General features: G+C 41.3%; 1 protein-coding gene across 1 annotated transcript in view; it reads left to right on the top strand.

Moving 5' to 3' along the window:
- MARCHF1 (membrane associated ring-CH-type finger 1) overlaps positions 1-15,524 on the top strand; it is a 520,911-nt gene that overhangs the window by 163,344 nt on the left and 342,043 nt on the right. The window lies entirely within an intron of this gene.

The raw sequence follows: 15,524 nt of genomic DNA, 5'->3' as shown, positions 1-15,524 counted from the left end.
TCTCCTCCTCCCCATCCCCCCCACGCTACCTCCTTCCCCTCCCCACAGCACCTATATATATGTTTGTACAGATTTATTACTCTATTTTACGTGTACATATTTACTATTCTATTTATTTTGTTAATGATGTGCATTTAGCTTTCTTCTGATGACTTGACGCTCGTCCACATGTTTAGTTGTCTGTCTCCCCCTTCTAGATTGTAAGCCCATTGTTTGGGTAGGGACCGTCTCTATATGTTGCCAACTTGTACTTCCCAAGCACTTAGCATAGTGCTGTGCACACAGTAAGCACTCAATAAATATGATTGAACTAACAAACCTTAGAAAGAAGGGAGGCCCAGGAGGATCAACATAGGAAGTGGAAGTCTGTCTGGATAATGATGAGTGATGCTCACAAAATACATTCCTCTGCTTCCATGTACCTGTGGGGGTGGCACCAGCTCCTCCAGCAATCAGGACTTGGAAAGGATCTCATCTGGGGAGCCAGAGTAGTTCACCAGGGAGCGCAGGAAGCACCTCCACACTGTTCCATATAGCAGCAGTCTGTAGTCCCCCTTGCTAGAGATTCAGGGCCCCCTAACCAGTGTAGCTTGGCATAATTGTCCCAAATGAGAAGCAGCGTGTCTCAGTGGAAAGAGCCCGGGCTTTGGAGTCAGAGATCATGGGTTCAAACCCAGGCTCACCCAATTGTCAGCTGTGTGACTTTGGGCAAGTCACTTAACTTCTCTGTGCCTCTGTTACCTCATCTGTAAAATGGGGATTAAGACTGTGAGCCCCCCGTGGGACAACCTGATCACCTTGTAACCTCCTCAGTGCTTGGAACAGTGCTTTGCACATAGTAAGCTCTTAACAAACGCCATCATTATTAGTATTAAATAGGACTATGGATGCATGATTGCCCCCTGATAGAAGTGATCTCATTGTAGCAACTATGACTTTATCAGAACCACCTGATTGTCAGACAGTCTTCATTTCCACCCTTTGTCCCTGTCCCTCAAACTTGTGCCAATTAATAGGACTATAAAAGTCTCTTCCCTTTGACTAGTCAGCAGTGCAGTATGAGGAGGGGGAGAAGGAGGATCGGGTGTAGGGATGACTGCTGTGATGAACAGCTGCTGTCAACCGGGCAGACTCTTGAGCCAGGCAGGAGGTGTGCAAGAGGACATTCTCTCATTAATTAAAAAAAAAAAAAAACACCAAACTTCTTAATTTCATCCTAACCTTGCTGTGTCCCACTGTGCTGACTCGCAATAAATAGTGTAAGAGTCAGTTTCTACCAAAATGAATTCTGGGTGACACTTGGACTATCATGAAGGCCAATTATGCCCAGTGGTTCTATGCACAAAATGAGGAATTGTGGAGTATGGCAGGGTAGCATTGAGGAAAATATTAAAAGTGGCCCAGTTTGACTTGAATCATTAGAAATTGAGAGGTAAAATCGTGTAGTACTGGAGAAAGCCCAAAACTGGGAGTCAGAAAATCTAAGTTCAAAAGTCAACTCTGTTATTGGTCTACTGCTTGTCTGGGTTTCCCTTTCCTCCTCTGTAAAGTAGTGATAAAATAGATTGTTAGACTGTGCCCAATCCCATAATCTTGTATGCCAGGGTTTGGAACATAATCCTGGCTACACCAGGGATCTGAAGCAGTGTGGTTCAGTGGAAAGAGCATGGGCTTTGGAGTCAGAGGTCATGGGTTCAAATCCCGGCTTCACCAATTGTCGGCTGTGTGACTTTGGGCAAGTCACTTAACTTCTCTGGGCCTCAGTTACCTATCTGTAAAATGGGGATAAGACTGTGAGCCCCCCGTGGGACAACCTGATCTCCTTGTAATCTCCCCAGTGCTTAGAACAGTGCTTTGCACATAGTAAGTGCTTAATAAATGCCATCATTATTACTATTAATAATGCTGCTGCTGCTGTAAAATGGGGATTAAGACTGTGAGCCCCCCGTGGGACAACCTGATCACCTTGTAACCTCCTCAGAGCTTGGAACAGTGAGGCCCAGAGAAGTTAAGTGACTTGCCCAAAGTCACACATATTATAATTATAATTATATTATAATGGTATTTGTTATTTGTTGTTGTTATTATTATTATCTGCTGAGTGACCTTGGGCAAGTCAGTTAACTTCTTTGTGACTCAGTTACTGTATCTGTAAAATGAGGATTAAGACTTTGTGAGCAAGGGCTTTGTCTGATCTGATTACCTGATATTGACCCCAGTGCTTAGAACAGTGCACATAGTAGGCATTTAACAAATACCACAATTATTATTATTATTAGTATTGCTTAATCCCACTATAATTCAGGTGCTGTTGCAGGCAGTGCTAGAGGCAAAATGCATTTTTTTTTTTTTGAAGCAGGTTTAACTTGACATCACTGATCAAAGAACAGGACCCTAAAGCTAAGTACAGGAATTGGGGATTTAGAGGAAGCAGTGATTCAATCAATCAGTGTTAGTTATTGAGTGCTTACTATTTACAGCCCTCCATCACCTTGCCCTCTCCTACCTCACCTCCCTTCTCTCCTTCTCCAGCCCAGCCCGCACCCTCCGCTCCTCTGCTGCTAACCTCCTCACTGGGCCTCATTCTCGTCTGTCCCGCCGTCGACCCTCGGCCCACGTCCTACATCTGGCCTGGAATGCCCTCCCTCCACAGATCTGCCAAACTAGCTCTCTTCCTCCCTTCAAAGCCCTACTGAGATCTCTCCTCCTCTAGGACGCATTCTCAGACTGAGCCCCCCCTTATCCTCTCCTCCTCCTCTCCCCATCCTCCCCACTCCCTCCCTCTGCCTTACCCCCTTCTCCTCCCTACAGCACCTGTGTATATTTGTACATATTTATTACTCCATTTTATTAATGATGTGTATATATCTATAATTCTATTTATTTTGATGGTATTGACACCTATCTACTTGTTCTGTTTTGTTGTCTGTCTCCCCCTTCTAGACTGTGAGCCTGTTGTTGATGATGATGGCATTTATTAAGCGCTTATTATGTGCAAAGCACTGTTCTAAGCGTTGGGTAGAGACTGTCTCTGTATGTTGCCAAATTATTGGGTAGAGACTGTCTCTATATGTTGCCGAATCGTACTGTCCAAGCGCTTAGTACGGTGCTCTACACAAAGTAAGTGCTCAGTAAATATGATTGAATGAATGAATGGAGGGCACTGTTCTCAGTGCTTGGAAGAATACAATATGACAGAGTTTGTAGATACATTCCCTGCTCGTAACAAGATTACAGTTTAGAAGGGGAGACAGACATTAATATAAACAAAAAGAAGCAATGTATTTCTAATTTATAGAACACTTCATATAAAATAAATAGGTCACCAAATATGGTGCATTCCCCTCTATTCTCGATTTATATGAGGAGACAGACATTAACATAAGTAAAAAGGGAACAATGCATTTCTCATTTATAGTACCCTTCATCTAAAATAAAAATAGGTAACAAAACAATGGTGCATGCCTATCTTCAGATTTATATGAGATCATAAGCCATTTTCTAGGAGGCCAGTTCTCTTCTGATCTATTATATTACCTCCTCATCAGTATTTCTCAGCCTTTGCTTACTAACCAATTCTCTTCCATATTTGCTCCTCTCCTTAGCCAAGGGTCTGAATCTGAGCTGCTTCAAATTCTCCACTGAGGATTATCCAATAGTATGGTAATAATGAGCTCTATGCTCCCATCTGGAGATTCTAGGGCTCCCACGGCAGGAAGAAATCTTCCTTGGAACCCCCAACCCCTTCTCTATTTGAAGCAAATTTCCAACAGTCACTCCCTGGAGCAGTGAGTATGTCTCCATCTGGTCCCCATATTCTCCAATGTGCCTTTTTCCATCATATTAAAGAGATCTAGGGCAGAGAGGAACAGGGCTGTCAGGTTACTGGCTCACTGGGTGCAAGCTCCCTCCGTGTTCCCATAGCTCGACTTCAGAATGCACTCTGAAACCTCAAATCTATCAAGGAGGCATTTCTACTCAGACCTGAGACCATCCATTCCCGCTGACTCAAAAGGCTGTCCTGAGCTACATGTTCCAGTACTGCAGCGAGCGCTTGAGACCATCTAGTCCACAGAAGGGACCATTGATTAAGCTTTCATATTCTGAAGCAATTTTTTATGAACTTTGTGCTTTAATCCTTAGGCTCAGCTGTTGGACAATGCTGTTAATGCATCCACCAGAATTTAGAATGAAATGGCTGAGTTACTATGACTACGAGCTTCCTCAAAGTTGTAAAGGACAAAAGGATAAACCGGAGACAACTAGACTTTCTCCCCAGCTCCCCGCCCCCAACAAATGTCCTGTAAAGTCAAGAAAATCAGATAGTCTTTGGGGATAGTGGAGGGAGAAGGGAGGAGGGCTGTCTTTCTTTCCTATTTTCATGGGTATGTCATTGAGATAATAATAATAATGATATTTGTTAAGCCCTTACTATGTGCAAAGCACTGTTCTAAGCACTGGGGAGGTTAAAAGATGATCGGGTTGTCCCATGGGGAGCTCACAGTTTTTTATACCCATTTTACAGTTGAGGTAACAGAGGCACAGAGAAGTTAAGTGACTTGCCCAAAGTCACACAGCTGGCAGGTGGCAGAGCTGGGATTTGAACCCATGACCTCTGACTCCAAAGCCCGGGCTCTTTCCATTGAGCCATGCTGTTTACTGTACTCTCCCAAGTGTTCTGTACAGTGTTCTGCACAGAGTAAGCGCTCAGTAAGTACCGTTGATTGATTTGCCTCCCTGCTTGTGGTCCAATTTTAAATTATAGTGAACAAACGTGGATGCAGTGCTCTAATAAGGGTCTTACTAGTGTAGAGAATAATAATAATAATAATGGCATTTATTAAGCACTTATGTACAAAGCACTGTTCTAAGCACTGGGGAGGTTACAAAGTGATCAGGTGTCCCACAGGGGGCTCACAGCCTTAATCCCCATTTTACAGATGAGGTAACTGAGGCCCAGAGAAGTGAAGTGACTTGCCCAAAGTCACACAGGTGACAGGTGGCAGAGCAGGGATTTGAACCCATGACCTCTGACTCCGAAGCCCAGGCTCTTTCCCCGAGCCATGCTGCTTCTCCTAATGTTGATGTTGACATAGTCTCCCAGCACTTAAATTAGTTTCTAAGAGTAAATTCCAGTTAGGTCCATCTAGATTTGCTTCATATTCAGACACTCCTGATGATGAGATTCCATCTATATATGAATGTGGCCAAAAAAATCTAGTATTTTTCATATAGCATGTGTGCACACACACACGCACAGTCCACGACACATACGTGAAGATATTATGGCATCTTTTAGCTTCTGTTCCAATCGGGGTGATCGGAACATCTTGATTTAAGGCTGTTAAGATTCCAAGAGTCCTGCTAACAGGGACTGATGCTTCAGCAGTAAACACATCATAATCTGGCCTCCTGTTAATATAAGATTTTAATTTGGGAAGTCAGAGTGGGAGGAAGGTATATCGTGCTGTTGGCAGGAGAGGTGTCTGGTTAATTTTTTTTTTTCAGTCACAATGATGGGTTGTATCAAATCGCTAAGCCTCTTTCTCCACACCCCGGGGCAGCTGTGTGCTGTGAGGCAGCTGGCAAGGATAGAAAACTCTAGTGGTGGTTGCGGAACAGCGGATCTCTGAGATCTCTTCAGCAAGCGGGCACCTCTGTCCCCTTCCTCAAAGAGATTCTGAAGGCACCTTTGGAGGAGAAGCCCCTCGTGCTTCAGGGAAAATCTAAATAGATTTTTACCCAACACACACTGATTGCTATTAAAATTCACGCAATTCCAGATTTAACTACCAATGTGTTATAGGGAAGGGAATGCAATAACATGAGTAGAAAGTCAAAAACACCTTTCATGATAATAACGGCATTTATTAAGCACTTGCTATGTGCAAAGCACTGTTCTAATAATAATAATAATGTTGGTATTTGTTAAGCTCTTACTATGTGCAAAACACTGTTCTAAGTGCTGGGGTAGATACAAGGTAATCAGGTTGTCCCACGTGGGGCTCACAGTCTTCATCCCCATTTTACGGATGAGGGAACTGAGGCCCAGAGAAGTTAAGTGACTTGCCCAAAGTCACACAGCTGACAATCCGGATTTGAACCCACGACCTCTGACTCCAAAGCCCGTGCTCTTTCCACTGAGCCACGCTTCTAAGTGCTGGGGAGGTTACAAGGTGATCAGGTTGTCCCACAGGGGCTCACAGTCTTAATCCCCATTATACAGATGAGGTAACTGAGGCACAGAGAAGTTAAGTGACTTGCCCAAAGTCACGCAGCTGACACTTGACAGAGCTGGGATTTGAGAATCAGCGTGGCTCAGTGTAAAGAGCCCGGGCTTGGGCGTCAGAGGTCATGGGTTCGAATCCCCGCTCAGCCACTTGTCAGCTGTGTGACCTCAGGCAAGCCACTTAACTTCTCTGAGCCTCAGTTCCCTCATCTGTAAAATGGGGTTTAAGACTGTGAGCCCCACATGGGGCAACCTGATCACCTTGTATCCTTCCCACCATTAGAACAGTGCTTTGTACATAGAAAGTGCTTAACAAATACCAACATTATAATTATTTGAACCCATGAACTGTGACTCCAAAGCCCATGCTCTTTCCACTGAGCAATGCTGCAGTTTGACAGAATTTAATTCATTTTGAGGAACAACTACACATTTTTGAAATGAAAATCAGTGTTGTTGCTATGAAACCAATTTGAAATTCATTTTGTAATGGGAATCACACCCTTTGCTCTAAATAGACAGAAATGGCCTTAGCAACTGTGCAACATGATTTGGTTTTTACAGGTGACACATAATTCATGTTATGGATGATGGGTGTAGCTCTCAGGGTGAGCATCCTGCCACCTTCTAGGAATATCACGGCTTAGTAGAGAGAGCACAGGCTTGGAAGTCAGAGGATTTGGGTTCTAATCCCAACTCCATCACCTATATAGTTATGGTATTTATTAAGTGCTTTCTCTGTGTCAGACACTCTTCTAAGCCCTGGAATAGATACAAGATGATCAGGTCAGACAGAGTCCCTGCCCCTCATCAGGCTCACAGTCTAAATAGGAGGGAGAACAGGCAATGAATCCCCATTTTACCAATGAGGTAACTGAGGCATAGGGAAATTGACTTGCTAAAGTCACACAACAGACAAGTGATGGAGCCAGGATTAGGATTCAGGGCCTCTGACTCTCAGGCCCATCTTCTTTCCACTGGGCCTCACTGCTTCTCTAATCAACTTTCACTGGGCCACTTGCCTGCTGCGAGAATTTGGGCAAGTCACTTAATGTCTCTGTGGCTCAGTTTCTTCATCTGTAATATGGGAATTCAATACATGTTCTCCCTCCCATTTTGACAGTGAGCCTTGTGAGAGACAGGGACTGTTTCTGACCTGATAGTCTTAGATCTACCCAAGGGGTTAGAACAGTGTTTGACACAGAGTACTTAACAACTTATTACTGAGAAATAATTTTAATGTTCCTTTCTCATATCTCAATATTCTGAAAACAAACCATAACTTTGTCTCATATTTTGATTTTTTGTAAGCTATTTTGAAAGAATGATTTCCCAAGATGAAACATCAGCTGCATAATTTACTTAAAGTATACTGTGACTGATGTGTTGAACCACACAGGATCGGGTTATCATGTATTAAAAAAAAGGAACAGGCATAACATGAGGTAGTCCTCAAAGATTAATGCACAGTTTTTCTTATCATTTGGAACTCTGAGTCATCGTACTTTTGATTCTGCTAACCTGTCTGTTGAAGAAAAAGTGAATATCTTGTGTGGCTTAATCTACTATCTGGCTGTAGTTTTATAACATCATCCTGCTCATCCTCCCTTATGGGATTTTTGGTGGTACTCAGGAAGCTCCTTTAAGTGCTAAATTATTTCATTGCAATTATTTTTTTAGAAGTAAGGAGGGGATTCTCATTCTACAAGCTGTTATGGATTTTTTTTTTTTTTGGAGACATCCTGATACAGTGTTTACAGTGTCCTCTATCCCTCCTCCCAAATTGTCAAAACAAGACTGTGCTTGAAATTCTGAAGTGGCTTCATGAGGAGGGATGAGCTACAGCAGAAGGCAGGGAGAGAGATGCCACTGGGCGTTGCCAGGGGATACAGATTTACCAGAGTGTTTGCAGAGCAGAAGGACTGAAGCTAAATAAACCAGTCACAGGTATTGAATGAGAAGTTATTTATTTAACTTGCCTAAACACAATAGGAGAGCTCAAACACATTTCTAGAGGGAAACATTCCCTTTGTCTATGCATGTTCTATTTTAGCTTATGAAGTGTGTATCTGAACTCAGCTTTAGGGATGTGGCTTTATTTGTAATGGGATCTTAATGTATTACAAGATGATGGGTGGCTACTTTCCAAGAAAGGGATCAGGAAAAACACATTATCCATCCCATTTTCAGAAGTTGGAATTTATCCATGCCATTTATTTATGGACAAGGAAAACTAGCAGATGGTTGTGTTTCCTTAATTTTGGAGGTGCCTGAAAACCCTCATCAGCAATTATTTATTGAACACCCATTGGATAGCAACTGCTGTATCAGACATTAAAAAGCTGCTAAAAGGGATGCCTTATCAGGTTGGAAAATGAATTAGAATAGGAATTTTTAAGGTCCATTGGATAAGAACTGGTCAGGCATATTTGTTTCCCAAAGCTTTCCTACCTAGGAGCTGTCAGTGACAGAAGAGCATAGTGTAAATAGGATGGATTTTAAGAGTCAGATGCATCTATTAGGTCTTTAAAAAAAAAAAAAAAAAAGAAAATGATTTCATGAGAATTTCCTTTTTTTTTTCCTCCCATATGCCATGGGGTTTCCTTATCGTAACCTCAAATATTTTAGGAATGTGAATGCACTGCCTTTTATAACCCATTTGTGCCTGTCAATCCTTAGTACTGCCTGATAAACTGCAGTCTGGGGAAAAAGTGTTTTCCTTAGGCACCCCATTAAAGAAGTCTGAGCTTTCTTACAAAACTGTCCCCAAACTTTTACCACAAGAAATAATTGGGGAAGGAGTTCCTAGTTAAAGTCAGTGAAGAGAAAAATTAGAAAAAGGGGTGGAGACCTTCTCTGTCTTCCAAGAGGGAAAAACCCACCTTTCTAAACCAAGAGAGGAAAATCAAACTCATCTTTTGTCTTTTTATCATTTTTTCTTTCAACATGTTCAACTGGCTACTGCCGTACATCTGCAAGTTACAAAAGACCAGATGTAAATCATATGGCTTGGGAACGGCAGAAAGTTTCACCTGAACAAAGTATTTCATCTGCCCTAAATCCACCACCGAGACACCATTTACTCATTGTCAAAAATCGAGGTGACATACACCACCTCCTTGTTATGGGCAGGGAACATATCTGTTATATTGCTATGTTTTACTTTCCCAAGCATTTAATACAATGCTCTGCACATAGTAAGTGCTCAGTAGCTACAACTGATTGATTGATTCTAGTTATTCTTGAGCAGGTGGGACTGCTTATGCACTTGTGTCATGTGAGCACGGATCGCAACTACCAACTCTATTGCATTCTGCTCTCCCAGGTTCTTGGTGCAGTGCTCTGAGCACGGTGGACTTGCAATTAATGCCATTGATTGATCGATGAAGTGACATGCATACGTCTAGAAATATATATATATATATATATATATATATATATAATATAATATAAATAAACACTGTGTGTGTATGTTTGTAAATACCCTTTCTCTGTCTCCCCAGTTAGATCATAAGCTCTTTGGGAGCAGAAAGTTTGAGAGCAGAAAATGTGAGTTTTGCTCCAGTGCTCAGCCCTCAAAAGGCATCTAGTAATAATAATAATAATGATGGCATTTAAGTGCTTACTATGTGCAAAGCACTGTTCTAGTAAATACCATTGTTCAGGATTCTCCGATGTTTTGTTGGTAGAGAATACGATTGATTGATTAGAGAAGCAGTGTGGCCTGAGGTGGGACCAACTTGTACTTCCCAAGCGCTTAGTACAGTGCTCTGCACACAGTAAGTGCTCAATAAATATGATTGAATGAATGAATGGGAGGTAGAGACCTGGGTTCTAATCCCAGTTCCACCACTTGTCTGCTGTGTGACCTTGGACAAATCACTTTATCTGTTTCAGATTCCTCATCTGTTAAATGGGATTAAATCCTAGTCCCTCCTACTTAAACTTTTAGTCTCATGAGGGACAGAGATTGCAGCCAGTCTGATTATCTTTTCTATAACCCACTAATTGGTGCAGTGCTTGGCACATAATAGAAGTTTACCAGGTACCATTAAAAAAGTGTTTACAAAAAAGTTGTGGTTTGAAATTTCAATGTGAAAGTGGAAATCCCATCCCAAACTGCTTTCTGCAAGTTTAAACTCAGAAAGTAGAAGCGACAGAGCCTAACCCTTTGAAAATTTACAGGATAAATAAGGTTCCACAGTCAAAAGGGGATAACCCAAGCTTTTAATTATACTTGATAACAATGGAAGTCGAAAACTGTAGGTTTCTGAGGGAAGCATAATTTAATGTAGCAGAAGGAAAAAAATGGAATACTTTTTTTGGGGAATTATGAATCTACTTGAAATTATTGCATTATTTTGTATCTACCCCAGTGCTTACTACAGTGCTTGGCACATGGTAAGTGCTTAACAAATGCTATTCAATTTTTTTAAAAAAATTTGTGGCTTGGCTTTTAATTTGAAAGCAGAAATCCCACCCCAAACTACTTTTTGCAAGTTTAAACTCAGAAGGTAGACATGAAAATTTAATGTAGCAGGAGGTAAAAATAGGGTGATTTGTGTGTGGGGGATTATGGAACTAATTGAAATGAACTGTTGACTATCATAGAATTGGCATGTTTTGTACCAATTTCTATGATTATTGAAAGGGAAGAAATTGACAATGCTTTTTAAAAAATATGTTTTTAGATCTAACATCAGTTGCCCAAAATAAGTTCTGATCATCAGAAAAGACTTAAATCTTCCATTCTCCTATAAAGTCGTTTTTGTTAGTTTTGTTTTTTTTTAGTTTGGGTTAGTCTTGGGTTTTGGGTTTGTGAGTCGTTATGTCCACTGCATATATAGTTTACCTACAATTTCAATAAATGTTTTGTAGTGTACTTGGTGTTGTAGTGTATGGCCAATAAAGGGGGAGCACATCAATTTTATTTTGCTGTCTCTAATTCATGTTTATAATTTATTCTTTATTACACCATCCTGTTTTGCTAGCTCAGCACAATTCAGAGTCTTAGAACTGGGTGTAAAATGATGGGCTGATATTCAAATGCTAGTTTTCTGCTACTCTTACAATAATATTTCACCACACAGCACTCTCCAAGAATGATCAATATTCCCCCCAGGATACTCTGTTCATTGAAAGACACTGATTGGTATGTGGAAAAACACAGGGGAGCAGATCACAAATATTGATGGCGATTCATTGCCCAGAGTCTTTGTTTTATCAGCCTATTTGAAGGAAAGAAGAGGATTTACTTAGGACTAATCCCCTGCCCTGAGACATTGCATGAAGTTGCAGAAGTAATAGCGTGTTCTGCTAACTAGACAAGTCTTAATTTAATGTCAATGCAGAGTTTGTGTAAGTTAGGTAGAACAGCAGTGTTCTTTTTGTCTTAGTAGTTAAGTTGTTCTTTGGTTTGAAGATGATGTTACTGCACCTATGACGGGGAAAATCATTGCGAGAAATTCTCCTGGAGGCCATGGTATTATCTTACTGCACCTTCTCTGGCCACTTGCCATACAGGTGAGCATCGCTCTGAATCATGGATCAAGAGCGGGTCATGCTCTTGAGTTGTTTTTGTAGTGGTAGTAGTAGTACTAGTAGTGATGGTTTATTCTGAGTCATACACTCTTTCACTGATTTCCCCCATGAGGAGTGGCTGGTAGGGAGAGTTGGTACTGTAAAGTACATAATATTCTGAGCCCTCAGCAGAAGCAGATGCCACCGTGCCCACATCCATTTGTTAATCTTCACTGACTATGTTATGCAAAGTGGCTTCAAGGGTTAGGGTGGTATTTCCCACATTTTCTTGAAAAACAAGGGAAAAGAAAAAAATCAAAAAACCAAATAATGAGAGCAACAACATTTTTCTTTTCTCGCTCTTTAAAACATCTTTTGTTGACTTTTGGATAGCTTTTAATGCCTTTCACTATTAGGCTCTTTTCTTAGAATAATAATAATAATTATAACATTTATTAAGCACTTACTATGTACAGGGCACTGTTCTAAGTCCTGGGGAGGTTACAATGCAATCAAGTTGTCCCACAGTGGGCTAACTGTCTTAATCCCCATTTTACAGATGAGGTAATGGAGGCCCAGGGAAGTGAAGTGACTTGCCCAAAGTCACACAGCTTACAATTGGCAGAGTCAGGATTTGAACCCATGACCTCTGACTCCACAGCCCGGGCTCTTTCCACTGAGCCACGCTGCTTCTCTGCTGCTGATTCTTATTCAGTCATATTTGATTTCATCTGCTTTCATGAAAATTAATGTAAAACCTTAATAGCAAAATCTTATCTGGCAGTGGAGAAGCCCCAAGTTCATTTGCTGTGACACCCTACAATGGGAAGTAGTGTGGTCTGGTGGAAATAGTACTGGCCTGAGAGTCAGAGGATATGGGTTCTAATCCCAGCTTTGCCGTCTGTCTGCTGGGTGACCTTGGGAAAGTCATTTCTCTGCATCTCAGTTTCTTTATCTGTAAAATGGGGATTAAACACCTTTTCTCACTCACATTTAGACTGAGAACCCAATGAGGGACAGGGAATACGTCCACTCTACTTATCTTGACTCTACCCCAGTGCTTAGTACGGTGTTCGGCACATAACCAACACTTAGCAAATACCTCCATTATTATAGTTTGATGTCCTCATTGGAAAAAATGGATCTGAATGAGGTGCAGTTAACTCATCAGCACCATTTCTAAACTGCCTCCCCAGTTCGAGAACTTCTTTGGTCATCTTATGAGGATCTCTTCTAGGCCTTGATAATCAGACACAAATGGCGGGCAGCCCTTTCAGAAAGATCCATTAATATTGTTCATAGTTCAATCTCAGTGAAGATGGGAAGGGGAATGGAAGAGATTTACTTACCTATAAGTCAAAATTTTGGAGTCCTTCAACTATATGCATGGGGTAATCGATCATAAAATATTGGTTGTATCTCCAAGGTGGATAAAACAGAGGCCTGCCTCTATATATAAAGACTGTAGACTGCTCAGACTGTGAATGGAATTGTTTAGGTGGTATGAGAGAAGCCCACTGACCTTTGAATTGGATGATACTAGAGTTGGGTGACATTTTTTCCCCTCTGCCAGCTAAAACTCTGAAACCAACTGGCAATTTATTTAATTTTTTGAAAGCTCCTTGGAAAAGCAGAGAAGTTGTTTGAAGGTCCGTTGCTTGGTAAAATTTTCTGGATATCGTGGCTTAGTAGAAAGACTTGAATACTGGGAGTCAGGAGACCTGAGCTCTAATCCCAGCTCTGTGATTTACCTGTTGCATGAACCTAGGCAAGTAACTTAATCCCTTTGTGCCTCAGTTTCCTCAACTGTAAAATGGGAATAAGATACCTGTTCTCGCAGTCTCTTAGATGGCAGGAACTGTGTCCAATTACCTCTAAACTGCAAGCTCCTTGTGGGCAGGAAACATGTCTGTCAACTCTGTTATAATGTACTCCGTTTTCTAAATAGTTCATATAGTCCTCTGCAAACAGTAAGAGCTCAATAGATGAAATTGATTAATTCGATCGTTTTGTATCTACCCCTGTGCTAGCAGTTTTCTGGATACACAGCACAAGTTTAGTAAAAAGCATTCCACACACAGGGCTGGTAACTCCCAAAGTGCTTTGTTAATTAAGCCCTCAAACAATTTACCTAACCTCAAGGACCCAACTGTCAATTTCTCTATTAAAGAAACAAAACAAAGAATAACAACTCACATGCTTCCCTTTGTTTTTTCCTTTATTTTCCTGCTGTTTTTGTTCCAGTCTTCACTTTTGTTCCACTGCTTGCGTCTCTCTCACTTCATTGTCATTAGATACAGCACAAACAAACATTTTAATTGGGGGAATTATCTGACCTGCTAGAGTTTAACTAGAGTTTTTCAATTAGCCTTGTTTGGTGCACAATGGGACTACTTATCTGCTTATTTGATGGTTTGCCTTTCAACTTTTGAAACTCATGTGGTCAGGCAAAAACAACCCTAACATTAGAAAAGTTATCATATAGTAGGTGTGTGGGTTTAAGTGTGATGGGATTTGCATAATTAGAGCACATTTATGAGCTTCAATAATTTAAACTTGGAAAAGGCAGAGCCCCCTTGCTATGACCCGACTGCAGAATCAGAAAACATTTGAAAGCCATCCACAAAGTGTCTAATACTTAATTAGAAAATGTGAATTTCTAGGTAAACATCATAAAGCACTTGTCTTTCTGACAACTGGCAATCAGCTACTGCCAGAAGGGGCTCTATCACTTGGGTAGTGAAACCCACTCTTGTTTTGTACCTTTGTTTCTCATCTCCTGAGAGTGAATTTATGAACCCATAAGAATCTCTGTTAGCATCTCAAAACTGCTAGTCTCAGAGAATGGCCAAGCCCAGGGATCAGTGGGCCAGGAATTTGTCTAACCATTCTGTTATACTGTACTCTCCCAAGTGAATAGTGCAGTGGTCTGATTGACTGACTGATTGAAGAGTGCTGAAGCTAGAGGGCTGAAGAGCTGAGAACCTTCATTTGATGGCTGAACTAGTACTGAGACTTAAAAACAAATTTATCACAAACATCACCAGCATCAATAATATGTTTTGATCCTCTATTGTGTGCAGAGCACTGTATTAAGGCTTAGGGGAATAGAAAAACGTTAGGGGTGGCCTGCCTCAGTTGGCTCATCTGAATACTGGGGATGCCAGTATTTTCTCCCAACTTTTAGACTGTGATGTCCTTGTGGGACAGTGACTGTGTACAGCCTAACTGTCATGTGTCTATATGAGTACTTTGCTCAGTGCTTGGCACAATAAGCCACTTAAGACACCACAAATATTAAGAAAGTATTCGACTCAAACAATATATATATAGATTGATGGCATTTATTAAAGCGCTGACTATGTGCAAAGCACTGTTCTAAGCACTGGGGAGTTTACAAGGTGATCAGGTTGCCCCACAGGGGGCTCACAATCTTAATCCCCATTTTACAGATGAGGGAACTGAGGCACAGAGAAGTGAAGTGACTTGCCCAAAGTCACACAGTGGACAATTGGAAGAGCTGGGATTTGAACCCATGACCCCTGACTCAAAAGCCCACGCTCGCCGCTCTCTAGTATTCACTGCATGTTTACTCTGTGCACAGCACTGTACTAAGTGCTTGGGAGAGTGCAATAAATTTGGTACACATGGTTCTTGTCCTCAAGGAGCTTACAGTCTAGTTGGGTGAGACTAAAATGAAAATTAATTATAACTATGGGAAAGAAATAGGCTCAGTGTACTCTGGCTTGGGGGACAAATACTTATATTACAGATG

Source organism: Tachyglossus aculeatus, chromosome 12 (genome assembly GCF_015852505.1).
Source record: "Tachyglossus aculeatus isolate mTacAcu1 chromosome 12, mTacAcu1.pri, whole genome shotgun sequence".
Taxonomy (NCBI): Eukaryota; Metazoa; Chordata; class Mammalia; order Monotremata; family Tachyglossidae; genus Tachyglossus; species Tachyglossus aculeatus.
The sequence above is the reverse complement of the archived record's forward strand: the minus strand, read 5'-3'. Positions and strand labels throughout refer to the sequence as shown.